Raw genomic sequence first — 14,768 nt, forward strand, 5'->3', positions numbered from 1 at the left:
CTCATACTTTGTGATATTAAAAATAAATTTAAAATATCTGAGCTTCTGCATGAACTACTTTATGAACACACAGTAAATTTTGTTGAACAAGCATATTTAAACACACTAGTGCATATTTTTCCACAAATTAATCTTAAAAATCCCCATGTTTTATTAAATAAAAAAAATAAATATTTTTACAGATTCCTCAATCTGCCTCTTTGGTATCGAAAATATTCAAGAAATAGATAAAAGATTATTTAATTTGCTTAATCATTCTGTTTATTTAGTCTGGGAAATGTGTGATTTTTAAGGAATTTGTGAGTTTCATTTGTATATTTGTCTTCTTTCATACATTAGGTCATTCTGGCTATTTTTATTGTTCTTTTTAAAACATAGCCATGGTATTTATAGATTTTCTCTGTTTTGTGTTTTCAATTTCATGGATTTATACTCTTATCTTTACAACTTTGGATTTACTTTGGAAACTCCCCCTCTGCAATCTCTCAAAATATTAAGCTCAAATCATAGATGGGACTTTTCTTTTAATAATGTAAATAAGAACTTTCTAAAATGGTCCATTAGTTACAGCTTAATATCTTAGAAATTTTGATATGTTGTATATATATTCTTTTCCATTTTTATCCCCAGTATTCCAGATTGCAACCAGGGGCCCTTTATCACTGAGCCACAATCCCAATCTTTTTGTTTTTTATTATGAGACAGTCTAAGGCTGGTCTTGAATATGCAATCCTCCTTTCTCTTCCTCAAAAATCATTAGGATTACAGGTGTGCACCATCACACCTGGCTGTACTTTAATTTTCATTCATTCAGTGAAAAACATTTTCTAGTTATTCTGTTGATATTTTCTTTAAACTTTATATTATTTAAAAGTGTATTGTTTACTTTCCAATAATAGGAAAGGTATACCTGTTATAATTTTATTGCTTCTTCATGTCATACTTTGTACAATTGTAATGCTTACATTTACTGAGAATAATTTTTGACCTGGAATATCATTTATCTTGGTGATGATATAATGTATACTTAAAATTTGTTTATTATGATTTTATGTGGTATAATTCTATATTAATATTAATTTGGGCTGAAAAATGCTGCTAAATTTTATATCTTTATGGAAATTTAGTGTGTTTATTTTCTTCTATCCTGAGAGAAGAATATAAAAGTATCCCATATATTGTTAATTTTAAAATTTGTCTTACCAGTTTTTGCTTCACGATTTTTAAAGCTCTGTCATTGTTATATCCATTTGATGAATTGCTCCTTCTATTGTCATGGAATGCCACTCCCCTTTTTGTCCCTGGAAATATTCCTTACTGAGAATTCTACTTTGTCTCATATTAATACAGTCATTTTATCTACTTTGATTTGTGCTGGCATACAATATTTTTTCCCATCATATTTTTTTCAACTTATTTTAGCTGTAATTAATAATAACACTATTTTTATGGAGTTTTGAAAATTTTATGTGTTTTGTTCTTAATTTGTTTTTTAATCTAATAATCTCTCCTTGTGAATTGCAGTATTTATAGCTTTTAATTTATGTATTAGTTTGGTTACATTTAAATCAATGAACTATTTGTTTTTTATTTATTTCATAAGTCTTTTCCTTTCTCTGATATATATATTATATATGTTTTATGTGTACTAGACTCTTTAGATACACATTTTTAGTGTTTGTTTGTGCTATATTTTACCATATACAAGTTTAACATCACAAATATCCCTTAAAAAATACTATAAAATCTTATTTTTCATTAAAGAATTTAACATTTTTATTTGCCTTACAACCTTTGCTTTGATCAAACACTTTAATGTTCTATGTACTAATGAATTATTATATTTTCTCTATAATATAGTTTTTCATTTAAAATATTACATTTGATGAAAATGTCTTCTCCATGTACCTATGTATTTACCAGTTTTATTACATTCTATTTGTCATTTTGAAAGCATAATCCATCTGTTATTACTTTTCTTCTGCCTAAATATGTTAACTTCCTTAGCAGTTCCCAGAGTACAGTCAGATGACAATGCATTGTATCTGTTTTAGTTTCTTTGAAGGCTAATAATACTGTACTTTTTCAATTACTTAGGATAATAAGTTTAGAGGGCTATTTTTTTTTTCAGATTTTCATTCCATTTTCTTCCAAAGCTGCGATTATCTATGTATTGTTTTAAAACTTGCATAGCACTGCATGAAAATTCTGTGATTTCCACTGTTATATTTACTTATAATTTCCTACTATCTGCCTTTAAGGTATTCCAAGATTTTCTTTTAAGCAATTTGATCATGATTTGCTATGATGAGTCTTGGTTTCTTTTGCTAGAATTGATTTAAATTTCTTGGATATATTGGTTAACAGTTTTTTAATTAATACTAAAATATTTTAGCCATTGTCACTTCAAATAAATAGTTTTGTTTTACCACTACCTTCCCTCCTGAAGCTCTAATTACTTATATAGTTAGAATTTTTGATAATTTCGGGTTACTGGTGATCAGTTTATTCATTTATTTTTCTATTGTCCTCTCTGTGCCTCATTTTAGATATTTTTTATGCTACTATGTCACTTTGCAGCACCACATAAGCTATAAATTCTATTTAATATATTTACTTTATTTTCCATTTCAAATGGTATACTTTTAGTCTCTAGGAGTTGGGTTTCAGTATGTTTTAATTTTATATTTACGTGTTGACATATTCATGTTTTCCTACTCCACCTTGAACATAGGGAACGTATTGATTAACTTAACCTTTTTCTATACTACTTGATCATTTTTTAATCTATTCTTAGTAATTGCTTATTCTCATTTTGTGTTGTATTTTTCTGCTTCTTTGAATGCCTAGTATTTGTTTAACTGAATGATTGATATTGTGGATTTAACATTGTTGGTTTCTGAATTTTGTTTTAAGATTTTGGAGAATGTTAAAATTTATTTTGTCATATATTCAGTTACTTGAGTCAGTTTATCATAGATTCCCCTTCTCCATGATTTTACTTTCTGCAGTTTTGGGTACTCATGGTCTATCACAATCCAAATCTATTAAATTAAAAGTTATAGAAATAACTTTTTTAGCAGTATTTTTATAACTTTTCTGTTTTATTATTAGTTATTGTTGCTAATCTCATACTGTGACTAAACTTCACATGTATACTATTTATATATTGGAACAAACAGTGTGTATATACATAGATGACTTAGTACTATCTGCAATTTCAAGAATCTACTGAGAATCTTGAGATGTATAAAGATAAAGGAGAACAATTGATTGTTTTAAAACATACATCTAAGCATTGTACAGTGAGTTTAGAGCATTCTTTTCTGAACCTCAGACAAAGCACTAAATTATCATAAACCCATGCTCATGACCCTTTCTTTTAATCCACATTTGCATGGAACATTTTAGTTTGTGAATTAAGTATGATAATTTATATGTACCCAAAGGACCACATCTATAGGATATTCAGAATAAAGAATTCATGATGAACACCAACCTATCTTCCACTTACTCCCTGGAATAAGCAAGTCATCAAATCAGTCTGTAGACTACTTATCTGCTTTTATAAATAAAGTTTTATTCTGTCTTATATGTGACTGCATTCAGAATTGAGTATTGCAGTGGAGCTCATTTGATCTACAATTTAAATGAATTACAGTCTGGCTCTTTAAGGAAAAGTTTGCTAACCATGTGTTGAGCAAGTTTATAGCTCTATGATTTTATTATATATTTAAATTATTCCTAAACTGCACACTTGTGCCTCGGTTGTTTTTAACTTTGCAAAATTAACACCTTGTATAAGCACATTTTTGTGTTTCTCACATATAATTATGTTACAAAGATCTATCTATATTAACATGATTTATTTTAATTCATTTCTTATTACTGATTTACAATAATATATCATATGAATATTCCACATTATTAATTCACTATTATTTTAGAGGTGCTCAGACTTATTCTGGCTTTTTGTGTTATGAATAACTTTGCAGTCTAAAATGCTAATGTGATTGAGACTTAAAAATATTGAAGTTTGTTTTCATTATCCAAATCATAATATTTTAAATATCAGGAAAATCTATCACAACTTCAGGAAATCTTTTAACTTTACTATTCAATTCAGTATAGTTTTAATGTATAATGAACTAAAAAAAAATAAAAAAAATTTAAGCAATTTATTTCTATTAAGGTCTTTAATAAGGTCTCTCTTTTCTTGAGAATATTATTATTTTTTTTCAGTTTTCCAACTTGATTATAGTAATTGTGTTAGTCAACTCTTCATTGGTATGACCAAAACACTTGACAAGAACACCTTAGAGAAGGAAAGAACTTGGGAACTCACAGTTTCAGATGTACTAGCTCATAGATGGTTGACTTCATTGCCCTGGGCTACAGGTGAGGAAGAACATCATGGTGCAAAGGAGTGGTGGAGAGTTGTCCATTCATGACAGTCAGAAAGCAGAGAGAGCAAGATAAAGTGGATGATACAACAGGGAAGATAAATATTTTAAGGACACATCCTCTGTGACCCACCTCCTCCATCCATACACCACCTGCCTATAGTTATCATCCAGTCAGTTCATTCAAACTAGGATAGGCTGATTAGATTAGAGCTCTCACAATCCAATCATTTCATCTCCAAACATACCCATATTAATTCTGGAGCTTTGTGGGGACACCTCATAGCCAAACCAGAACAGTAATTTTGAGTTTATTTAATTCCATTTTATTTTTGGTAAAAAAAATCAGCTTGCTGTGGATATTACTATAATAAAATTAGTAAAGTACTTATGAAGAATTTTCTCAATAATCAAACCCACCATACTCACAGTTTACTTTGCATTTATTTTATAAAATATGCAGAACCTTGAGATTGAAATATTTAATTAAAAATCATTTCTTAATGCTGGAGGAGCAGTAGAAATGAAAATATAGCAACTACTTAGGAAATGAAATAAATCCTTATAGAATTTAAATTAAGTTGACACAAGATATAGATTTAGAAGTCTGGTTATTTCAGTAGAAAAATTCCCATTTATTAAAATTATTTGTCATAGTAAAACAAATTCTGAATGCTGTTCTGCACTATAGGCAAGCATTTTCTTATATTTAGTAATTTACACAAACTATTGTAAAACATAAAACTATGTTGCTGTGCAAACAAGATATTGAGTTATAATATATTTAAACAAGTAATAAGCTTATGCAATTTCCATTGTATATTTTATAATAAAATAAAAATTAATTACTCATAAAATATAATAAAAACTCATAGTTTTCTTACTGAGCTTCAGCAGTCTTAATTTGTGTATTAACTTAATGACCAGAGATAATTAGATAAAGCTAGCTAAATCCTAGGCATGTTATGGATTGTGTTATCTTGTTGGATATTCAAAATAAAGATCCCAGAAAATACAAAAAGCATTTAAAGTTTTTTAGAAAATCAAATCTTTTTTGTCCTTATGATTGCATTTTTTCCAAATAAAGAAGAAACTTGTAAAGTCCTACATGACAAATTTTAATAGGTGTGCTTAAGTTAACTTGTGTTTATGAATGGTTATAATAAATTACGTCTTATTGTAGTTTCAATATATGCTTGAACTGGCTGAACTAGACAATTCAGTTCTTAGGTTCATTCATTTCAAGAACATGTGTTTAGGGAGCACACAAGTTATCTATATTATACCTACAGTGTTGTACATTATAGTCACATGTCACTTAGCAAAGATAATGCATTGTAAAACAGACACTAGTAGGCAATATTACTATGTGAATATCAGAGACTGCACTTATACAAACTAAGGTGACTATGAAATCACTAGTTGATACAATCTTAAAATACCAGTGTCATATCTAATTGTCCTTGTTACTTCAAATAATGTGTCATTTAATCAATAATAATTAAGTATACCTTGCTAATTGCTCAGTATGACCTTTTCACATGTATCCAAATTTTTAAAAACCTTAAATGGCAATTTCTTACTGATACTTATAAATTCCTCACTGGTTAACATTATCTGTTAAGTAAATCCCAATATATATTTTTTCCTTTGGAAATGAAGATAATCTCTTTAGTTTTTTCTTCTCCCCACCCCGCTCTGTTATACTTCCTTTGAGTTCCATTTTTCTCTGTTTTATTTATTCCAAACACTTTTCAAACTTGTATCTTTTACTTAGGTACTAACATAACAGTCACAATATGGTTTTTTTTTCTTTTTTTACGTGTGTGTGTTTGTGTGTTTATATTGTGTGTGTGTTCTAGAGATTGAACCTAGAACCTCATGCATCCTAAGCAGGCACTCTAACCCTAAGCTACATTCCAATTCCAAGAGCTAGTCTAATTTTTTACATTTGTCCAGCATTTCACCAGATATTGCTACATCTCTTCTAAGAATTTAAGAAGAATATGCCATTTTTTATATTTATTTTTTAGTTTGAGTTGTCAATACCTTTATTTTATTTATTTATTTTTATGTGGTGCTGAGGATTGAACCCAGGGCCTTGCATGTGCTAGGCAAGTGCTCTACCACTGAGCCACAATCCAGCCCCATGAATATGCTATTTAATAATATACAATTATTATGTATAATTATTACATAAAATCATATATAATGTGTTTTCTTAATATAGAGATTTCCCCCAAAATGAAAATAGTCCCACCAGCAATCTTACAAGGGGATATATATTCAAAGGAAATAAAATCAGGACATCTTTACTCCTATTTTAATCACAACACTAGTCATAAGAGTTAAGAAATGAAAATAACTGAAGTGTTCATCAACTGATTAATGAAGATAGAAAATGTGGTACATGAGTTTAAAAAATCAGGGACAAAAAAACAAGTACTAATTGATATTTCATATTAATCTAAAAGAGCTTATCTCAGAGAAGTTGAGAATAGAATAATGGTTACTAAGGACAGGAGGATAGAGAAATGTTGATCAATGGGTACTAAGTTATAGTTAAATAGAGCAAGAAAATTTCTGGTGCTTTATTGTACAGATTATGGCTAACAATGTTATACCATATATTTTTTAAAGCTAGAAGAAACAAAAGTTTTTTTTATCATAAAGAAATGATGAATATTTGAAGATATATATGATTATACTGACCTAAAATTTACACAATGTATTCATGTATCAAAGCATCAAATGTACCTTATAAATAAGTAAAATTTCTATGTTGTTTATGTTGGTATGTATCAATAAGACATTCTACTTAAATTTAAAATGTTTTCTTCTATTTTTACTTTTGCACTAATTAAGAATTAAAAATAAGTCTATTTTTTATTATTATTTAGACAAACCTAATTTTTAGAAAAATTTTATTCTTTCTAGAAGATTTTAGATTGATTTCTTAGTGTTTGAACTAAAAATACTTTACTCAATTCTTTTTTGACTTTAAAATCCCAAAGTGAAATATTGATTTCTTAATAAAAAATATTAATGCATGCATTCAATGCTTTAAATTATTCACTAAATAATGCTTTCACTGTATTCTACATTTTCTAATATATTCTTATTTATTTACAAATATTTTTAAGTTTTTCTTGAGACTTCTCCTCACACCCTGTCATTTAGTACAATGTTTAATCTCCAAATACTCAAGGATTTTCTAGTTGTCATTGTGCTATTATTTCTGGTTTAATCCTATTGTGATTTGAGGATACACTTAGCATGGTTTCTTTCAATTTTTTAACATGTGCCCTGGTTGTCATCTTTTCTTGGTGAATGCTTCATGCAATCTTAAGAAACATGAATTTTACTGCTGAAGAAATACCATTGAAGTGTTTTATAAATGTTAATTAGATCAAATTGATTGAAGGGTAATTCAGGTCAAGTATATATTCACTGATTTCCTGTCTGCTTGATCTATTCATTTTTAGAAGGGAGTTTTTGAAGACTGATGGATAATTATGGATTCCTTCCTGTAGTTCTGTTTTTGTCTTACTTATTTTGACACTCTTAGTAGGTACATACACATGGAAGATATGGTGTTTTTTTTAAGAATTGGCCAACTTTTATGTCATAGCTGTCTTATATTTCATAATTTTCATTTAGCCAAAGTCAAGTTTCTTTCAAATTAATATAGCTACTGTAGCTTCCTAACATAACTTATTTTTCCTCTTCCCTTTACTTTTTAAAAATACTTATTTTATAGCTACTGTAGCTTCCTAGCATAACTTTTTTTCCTCTTTCCTTTACTTTTTTAATATTTATTTTTTAGTTATAGATGGAAGCAATACCTTTATTTTATTTTTTATGTGGTGCTAAGGATAGAACCCAGTGCCTCATGCATGCTAGGCCAGCACTCTACCAATGAACCACAATCCCAGTCCCTCTTCCCTTTACTTTTAACCTAATTGTGGTTTTATTTTTAAAGTTTGTTCATTAAAAAAAAATATAGCCAAATATGTTTTATTTACTCCTCCAGTTTGTCTTTTAATTGATAGATTTATATTACTAATGTTTAAATTGATTATTTTTGTAGTTCATTTCATATTTACCATACTTAGAATGAGTTTTTAATTCCTAAATTTGCTCTTTTTTCTTCCAGCTTTCTCTATCTTTTCTATTTTTAATTTAATTTTCTAGTTTAATTTTATGATTTTTCTCCTAGTCAATTTTCATTTGTTGCCATAGAGTTTTTAATATACATGTGTCACTAACTGAAGGACAGTCATAAATACTACTTGAGTTTTAAAAATAATGCAGGTACTTTATAAAATAGTCTGTTTTCACTCCTTCTTCCATTCCTATGGCAAATCTGTCATTCATGTAACTTATTTATATTATATAATCACCCAATATATGTTACTGTTTTTTCAAATAGTTATCAGTTAAGAATTTGAAAATTTAATTTTTTAAATGGGCTTAAAAACACTTCTTTTTGTATGTGTATGTGTGGTCCTGGGATTTGAATTCAGGGCCTCATGCATGCTAGGCCAGTACTCTTACTACTGAATTACATCCCTAACCTTATAAAAATTAAACCTTAATTTATCTTCCTTTATTCCTTTTCTGATGCTCTTTCTCTAATAGATCTATATCATTTCTATTCTATCTGAAGACATTTTCCCAACTTTCTTCTGCACAAACATAAATTTGAGACACAATTCTGGCAGTTAATATTTTCAGTTTTTTGACAAAGTCTATTGCTCCTTCTATTTGAAAGATACTTCCAGTGGACATAGAATTATCGGCTAATGATTTTTTTTTCTTTAAATACTTTAAATAGTTACACAACTCTCTTCTTACCTTCAAGACTTGATAAGAGAAATCTGATATTATTATTGCTCTTGTTCCTCTATATTGAAAAGTGCGCTTGCGCTCTCTCTCTCTCTCTCTCTCTCTCTCTGGCTCTCTCTTTGATTTTTGATATTTTTATCTTTGTTTTGCTGAAATTTGAACATGGCATATATAGTTTTAATAATTTGTTTACTATGGGTTTCATCCATGACTTTGTGGATGGCTTTATTTTTTAAAAAATTCAAACCATTATAACATTAAAGTTTATTATTTTTTAGGTTATTTCTCTCTTCTTCTTTTCTGTTGTTTTCAATATGGATATATTATCTTTCATAATTCTTCCACAGTTTTTGGATATTCTGTTCTACTCCTCTATTATTTTTTTGGGGGGGTGCTAAGTAGTTTTTTTAATTAGTTCTTTTTAGTTATGTATAACATTAGGATATAAATTGACATAATCCCAAAAGCATGGAATGTAATTTGCTCTAATTCAGTCACCAGCACTTCCTCCCTCCTCTACTTTTCCCTTCCCTGCTCCTGTCCCTCTAGTGATTTTTCTGCAGTTTTTTTAGGGTTTTTGTTTTTTGTTTGAATTGCTGCTTTGTGAATATACTTGATATTTGGATTCACTGTGGTATAGTCACATACGTAGATACAAAAGTTTGGTCAGATGTATTTTACTGTTCTTCTCTTTTCCTGTCCTGTTTTCTTCCCCCTCCATCCCATCCTCTATTTTGCTGATCTTTTGTTTATCTTGATGAAATTTCTTCTCCCCTTTTTCACATTTCTCTCTTTCTTCTGTTCCTTCTTTATTTTACATTAGCATCCACATATTATAGAAAACATTTCATCTTTGACTTTTGGGGGACTGGCTTATTTCATTTAGCTGATAGTCTCCAGATCTGTCTACTAACTGGCAAATGTAGTAATTTTATTCTTCTTTGTGGTGGAGAAAGACTCCATTGTGTGTGTGTGTGTGTGTGTGTGTGTGTGTGTATGCGCGCGCACGCACACACACACACACACACATATATATGTAATTTATAATTTTCTTTATATATATAATTTTCTTTACCCATTTATTTGTTGAAGTGTACTTAGATTGGTTTCATAGCTTCACTATTGTGAATTGTGCTGCTATAAATATTTATGTGGCTGTATTCCTATACTATACTGATATTAAATCTTTTGGATACATACCAAGGATACATACACATACCATAACATAGATGAATCATATGTTAATTTTATTCGTAGTTATTGTGCAGAAACTCCATACTGCTTTTCAGAGTAGTTTCACTAATTTGCGCTCCCACCATCAATATAAGAGTGTGCCATTTTTTTCCCACATCTTTGCCAACACTTATTATTATTTGTATTCTTGATAATTGGCATTCTGACTGGAGTAAAATAAAATCTTAATATGGTTTCCTTTTTCTTTTTCTTTTTTTTTTTTTAGTGCCAGGTATTAAACACAGGGGTACTTAACCACTGAGCCATATTCCCAATCCCTTTTTGTATTTTATTAGTGACAGGGTGTTGCTGAGTTGCTGAGTTGCTTAAACCTTCACTAAGTTGATGAGACTGGCTTTGAACTCATGATTCTTCTGCCTCAGGCTTCTGAGCCACTGGAATTACAGATGTGCACCACCGTGCCTAGCTCAGTACAGTTTTGATTTGCATTTCCCTTATTGTTGGAGTTGTTGAACATTTTTTTCATGAATTTGTTGAACTTTTGTATTTCTTCTTTTGAGAAATGTCTGTTTCATCCTTTGCAAGAAGAATAAGATGGAAGCATCACAATACTGAATCTCAAATTATACTGCAGAGCTAGAGTAACAAAAAAACAGTATGGTACTGACACCAAAACAGCCATAAAGTCAGAATAGAATAGAATAGAATAGAATAGAATAGAATAGAATAGAATAGAATAGAATAGAATAGAATAGAATAGACAGAGACAAACCTATATAAATATTTGTTCATATTTTCATAGACAAAGTTGCCAAAACATACATTGGGGAAAAGATAACTTTTTAAACAAATGGTGCTGACAAAACTGAAAATTATATATAGAAGAATAACATTTGACCCCTATTTCTCATCCTGCATGAAAGTCAACTAAATGTGGATTAAAGCCTAGAAATTAGTACAAAAGCTCTGAATTTGCTAGAAGAAAATGTAGGTCCAACACTCTAGCATGTTGGCACAGAAACCAACTTCCTTGACAATACCCCTAAAGAGCAATATATAAAATAAAAAATCAAGAAGTGGGATGGCATGAAATTAAAAGGTTCTGTATAGCAAAGAAAACAAAAGTGTGAAGAGCGAGCCTATTTTTTTTTTTAACTCTCTTTGTTTTCTTTTGGGTAATCTCCAATAACAATTCAAGCTTACCAATTAAATGGTTAAAGTAGAAAAAGATTTTCAGGCAGAATAAAAATGATACAGATCCTTTAAAGAAAGAGCATGAGAGAAGAAATAAAGGCAAAATAAGATTTAATTTCCTAATTTTTAACTAATAACTATTTGCTATAAAAGTAGCAATATATTTCTCATATTAATAAGTGAAATTAATAACAGCAATATCACAAGGGATGCAAGGAGGAGTGGGAATAGAGTTTTGTAAGGTATCTGTATTACCATTGAAGCTCAGGTAGTATTTATAAGTGGCCTTCAATCCATGACATAGAGTTGCATTGGTGGAGTTTATGCCAATCTGGCTGGAAGTTGTACTGTTTTTAATTTTTAAAAAAATTATAGGGCCTTTTTAGTTATACATGACAATGATGACAATGGAGTCCATTTTCATATAATTATGCAAAGATGGAATATGTTTTATTCTAATTAGGACCTCAGTCTTGTGGATCTACATGATGGTGAGATTCACTGTGGTGTATTCATATATACGTATAGGAAAGTTTTGTCCGATTCATTCCACTGTCTTTCCATTTTGTATTTAATATTTATTGTAGTATTAGTTTTACAAGGCTTGAATTCCTCTGGAACACTCTTTTCCTCTCTTAGTGTAATGGAAATCTCCTAAAAACTCCTTATTTACACATAACATCTATTTTTTCTGCTCTTTCAGCTCTATCAGCTGTTGCAGCTACTGTACTGCAACTGTTGATGTGGTGGATGCATGTGAGGGAGCATTAGCTTGAATCTATGGGGAAGGTACTTGAAATTGAGTAAGAGTCCTACTATGTCTTTGTCCCTGTTGAATTGGCTTTGCTATGAAAACTGCTGTGAGTATATTAAAAATGGTTACCTTCCTCAGCAGTTTTCTTGGGTCTTCACTTTGAAAAAAACAGGTATAATACTTTATCCTGAAGATAAAGTAAATGACATGATTTTGGGTGGCTCATACTCTGAAAAATCTTGAAAACTTTTAAAATAAGTCCCTTTACTGCTCTGCCCTGAATCAGGGACAGATTTCCACAATTACCTCTTGGATTCAAGGCCTTTCACTTATTTTTTGTTGATCCAATCTCCTTCCTTTGTAATTACATTATGACTTACATTTATTTGCAATGTTTGTGCTGTCTTAGGACCATTTATGATGAATAGGAGCTGACTAATGTGTTTATTATTCTCAATCTAATGTATCTAATATATCAGAAGCATAAATATGCCAAATATTAATGTTCCTTAAAAGAATGCATTTATAGAGTTCACTAATTTTATGACTTAAAGTAAGTTTGATTCAGGAGGTTTAAAATGTTTTGTTTTCTTATGCAGTATATTTGAAATATCTCTGAATTAGAGAATATTTTATAATATTTTAGCTAAAGGAAATAAAATATCACCAAATAAACACAAATAAATAGGAATATATATATAGATATATAGAAATAATAAAATGTTTGCAAAAATTACAATTGTTTAGTTAAACATTTATGCCTTTATAATATCTAACAAATGTAGATTTTTAAAAAATATATCTTAATTCTAGACATAAATTTCCGTGTCCAAAACTAAGATATTTTTATGTGCCTTATTATTATTAAATTATTTCTATTATACTTGAGGTAGAGATTGAATGTAGGGGTACTCTCAACCTTGGAGCCATAACCCCAACCCTTTTTATATTTTTCAGCCAAGATCTCATTATGTTGCTGAGGCTGGCCTTGGACTTGTGATCTTCCTGCCATCAGCCTACTGAGATTAAAGGTATGTGCCACCATGACCTTCTGGTATCTCATTATTATAATATATTTTTGATATGAAATAATATTAGAGAACACTTCTATCAATATAGTTTCATAATTCAGATATCAATAAATTAACAAAAGTAAAATCATAAAATATTTTTGATGAAATCCCCCATGTTTAGATCTTTTAAAAAAGTTATATGATTCTTAGAACACAAATATTTGCTCTTCCTTTACATTTTTTTCTTTAAATGTATCAATATACCCATATACAGTAAGTTTTTATGTAAAATAAATATTTCATTAATTTCATCATTTTTAAATAAAAAGCATTGCATTTTTGTTTATTGCTTCATTAAATATATTTGTAAATTTAGGTTATTTTACTTGTACTAATAACCATAACAATGCTTGACATACTATGTGCTTTATACTATTAAAAAATTTGTCTCTACAACTTTAGGAAACAGTTTTAATTAACACTATTTTATAGATGAGAATGTTATAATTCAGATCAGCTGTATCACTGTCCAAAGTCTCATGTTCACTGAATTTCAGAATCAGGCATATATATATATATATATATATCTCAGTTCTCTGTGACTTCAACATGAAGTTAAGCTATAATGTAAAATTTTTGTTTATAGATATATTGAAATTGATGCTTCTTAATTATTTTTCCTGTCAATACCTTTCTTACATTAAAATAAAATGTGTCAGAATTGTTTTTATATTTTTTACTTGAACAAAAGGTAATAATGTACATATATTTACAGGAAGTCAAAATATTTTCAGCACCGGCAGAGCGTAAGTGCTAGCTTCAGCCATGCATATACTACAACTAGGAAGATACAGAGAAGACTAGCATGACCCCTAAGCAAGGAGGGCCTGAAAATTCATGAAGAATTCCATAAATTTTTGTGATTAGAGAAGTACTCCAAAGAAACTACTGGTTTGGGCCCAATGTTAGAACCACACTGTTCAATTAGTAGCCACATTAAAACTTTTATGATAAATGCATACCCTCAGTTGTATTAGCTACATTGGAAGTGTTCATGTGACTAATAGATTCTTTATTGAACACTGCAGAGATATGGAATATTTACATACCACACAAAGTTCTTCTAGATAGGACTGCATTAGAATATTTTCATACTGATTTTCTTCAGATTGGTTGATTTTTATCATTTGATAATGTCAATGCCTTAGCTTGATAGGTTGTAATGTTTCATTTAAACTCTTTTTTATTTTTTTTTAAAGAGAGAGGGAGAGAGAGGGAGAGAGAGAGAGAATTTTAATACTTATTTTTTAGTATTCGGCAGACACAACATCTTTGTTTGTATGTGGTGCTGAGGATCGAACC

General features: G+C 29.3%; 1 non-coding gene across 1 annotated transcript; it reads left to right on the forward strand.

The window, feature by feature from the left end:
- The first annotated feature begins 14,218 nt into the window (after positions 1 to 14,218).
- Positions 14,219 to 14,323, forward strand: LOC144257364 (U6 spliceosomal RNA). The gene has a single exon (XR_013344447.1). It is a non-coding gene; the product is annotated as a U6 spliceosomal RNA (small nuclear RNA).
- The last annotated feature ends 445 nt before the right edge of the window (positions 14,324 to 14,768 follow it).

Source organism: Urocitellus parryii, chromosome 10 (assembly GCF_045843805.1).
Source record: "Urocitellus parryii isolate mUroPar1 chromosome 10, mUroPar1.hap1, whole genome shotgun sequence".
Classification (NCBI taxonomy): Eukaryota; Metazoa; Chordata; class Mammalia; order Rodentia; family Sciuridae; genus Urocitellus; species Urocitellus parryii.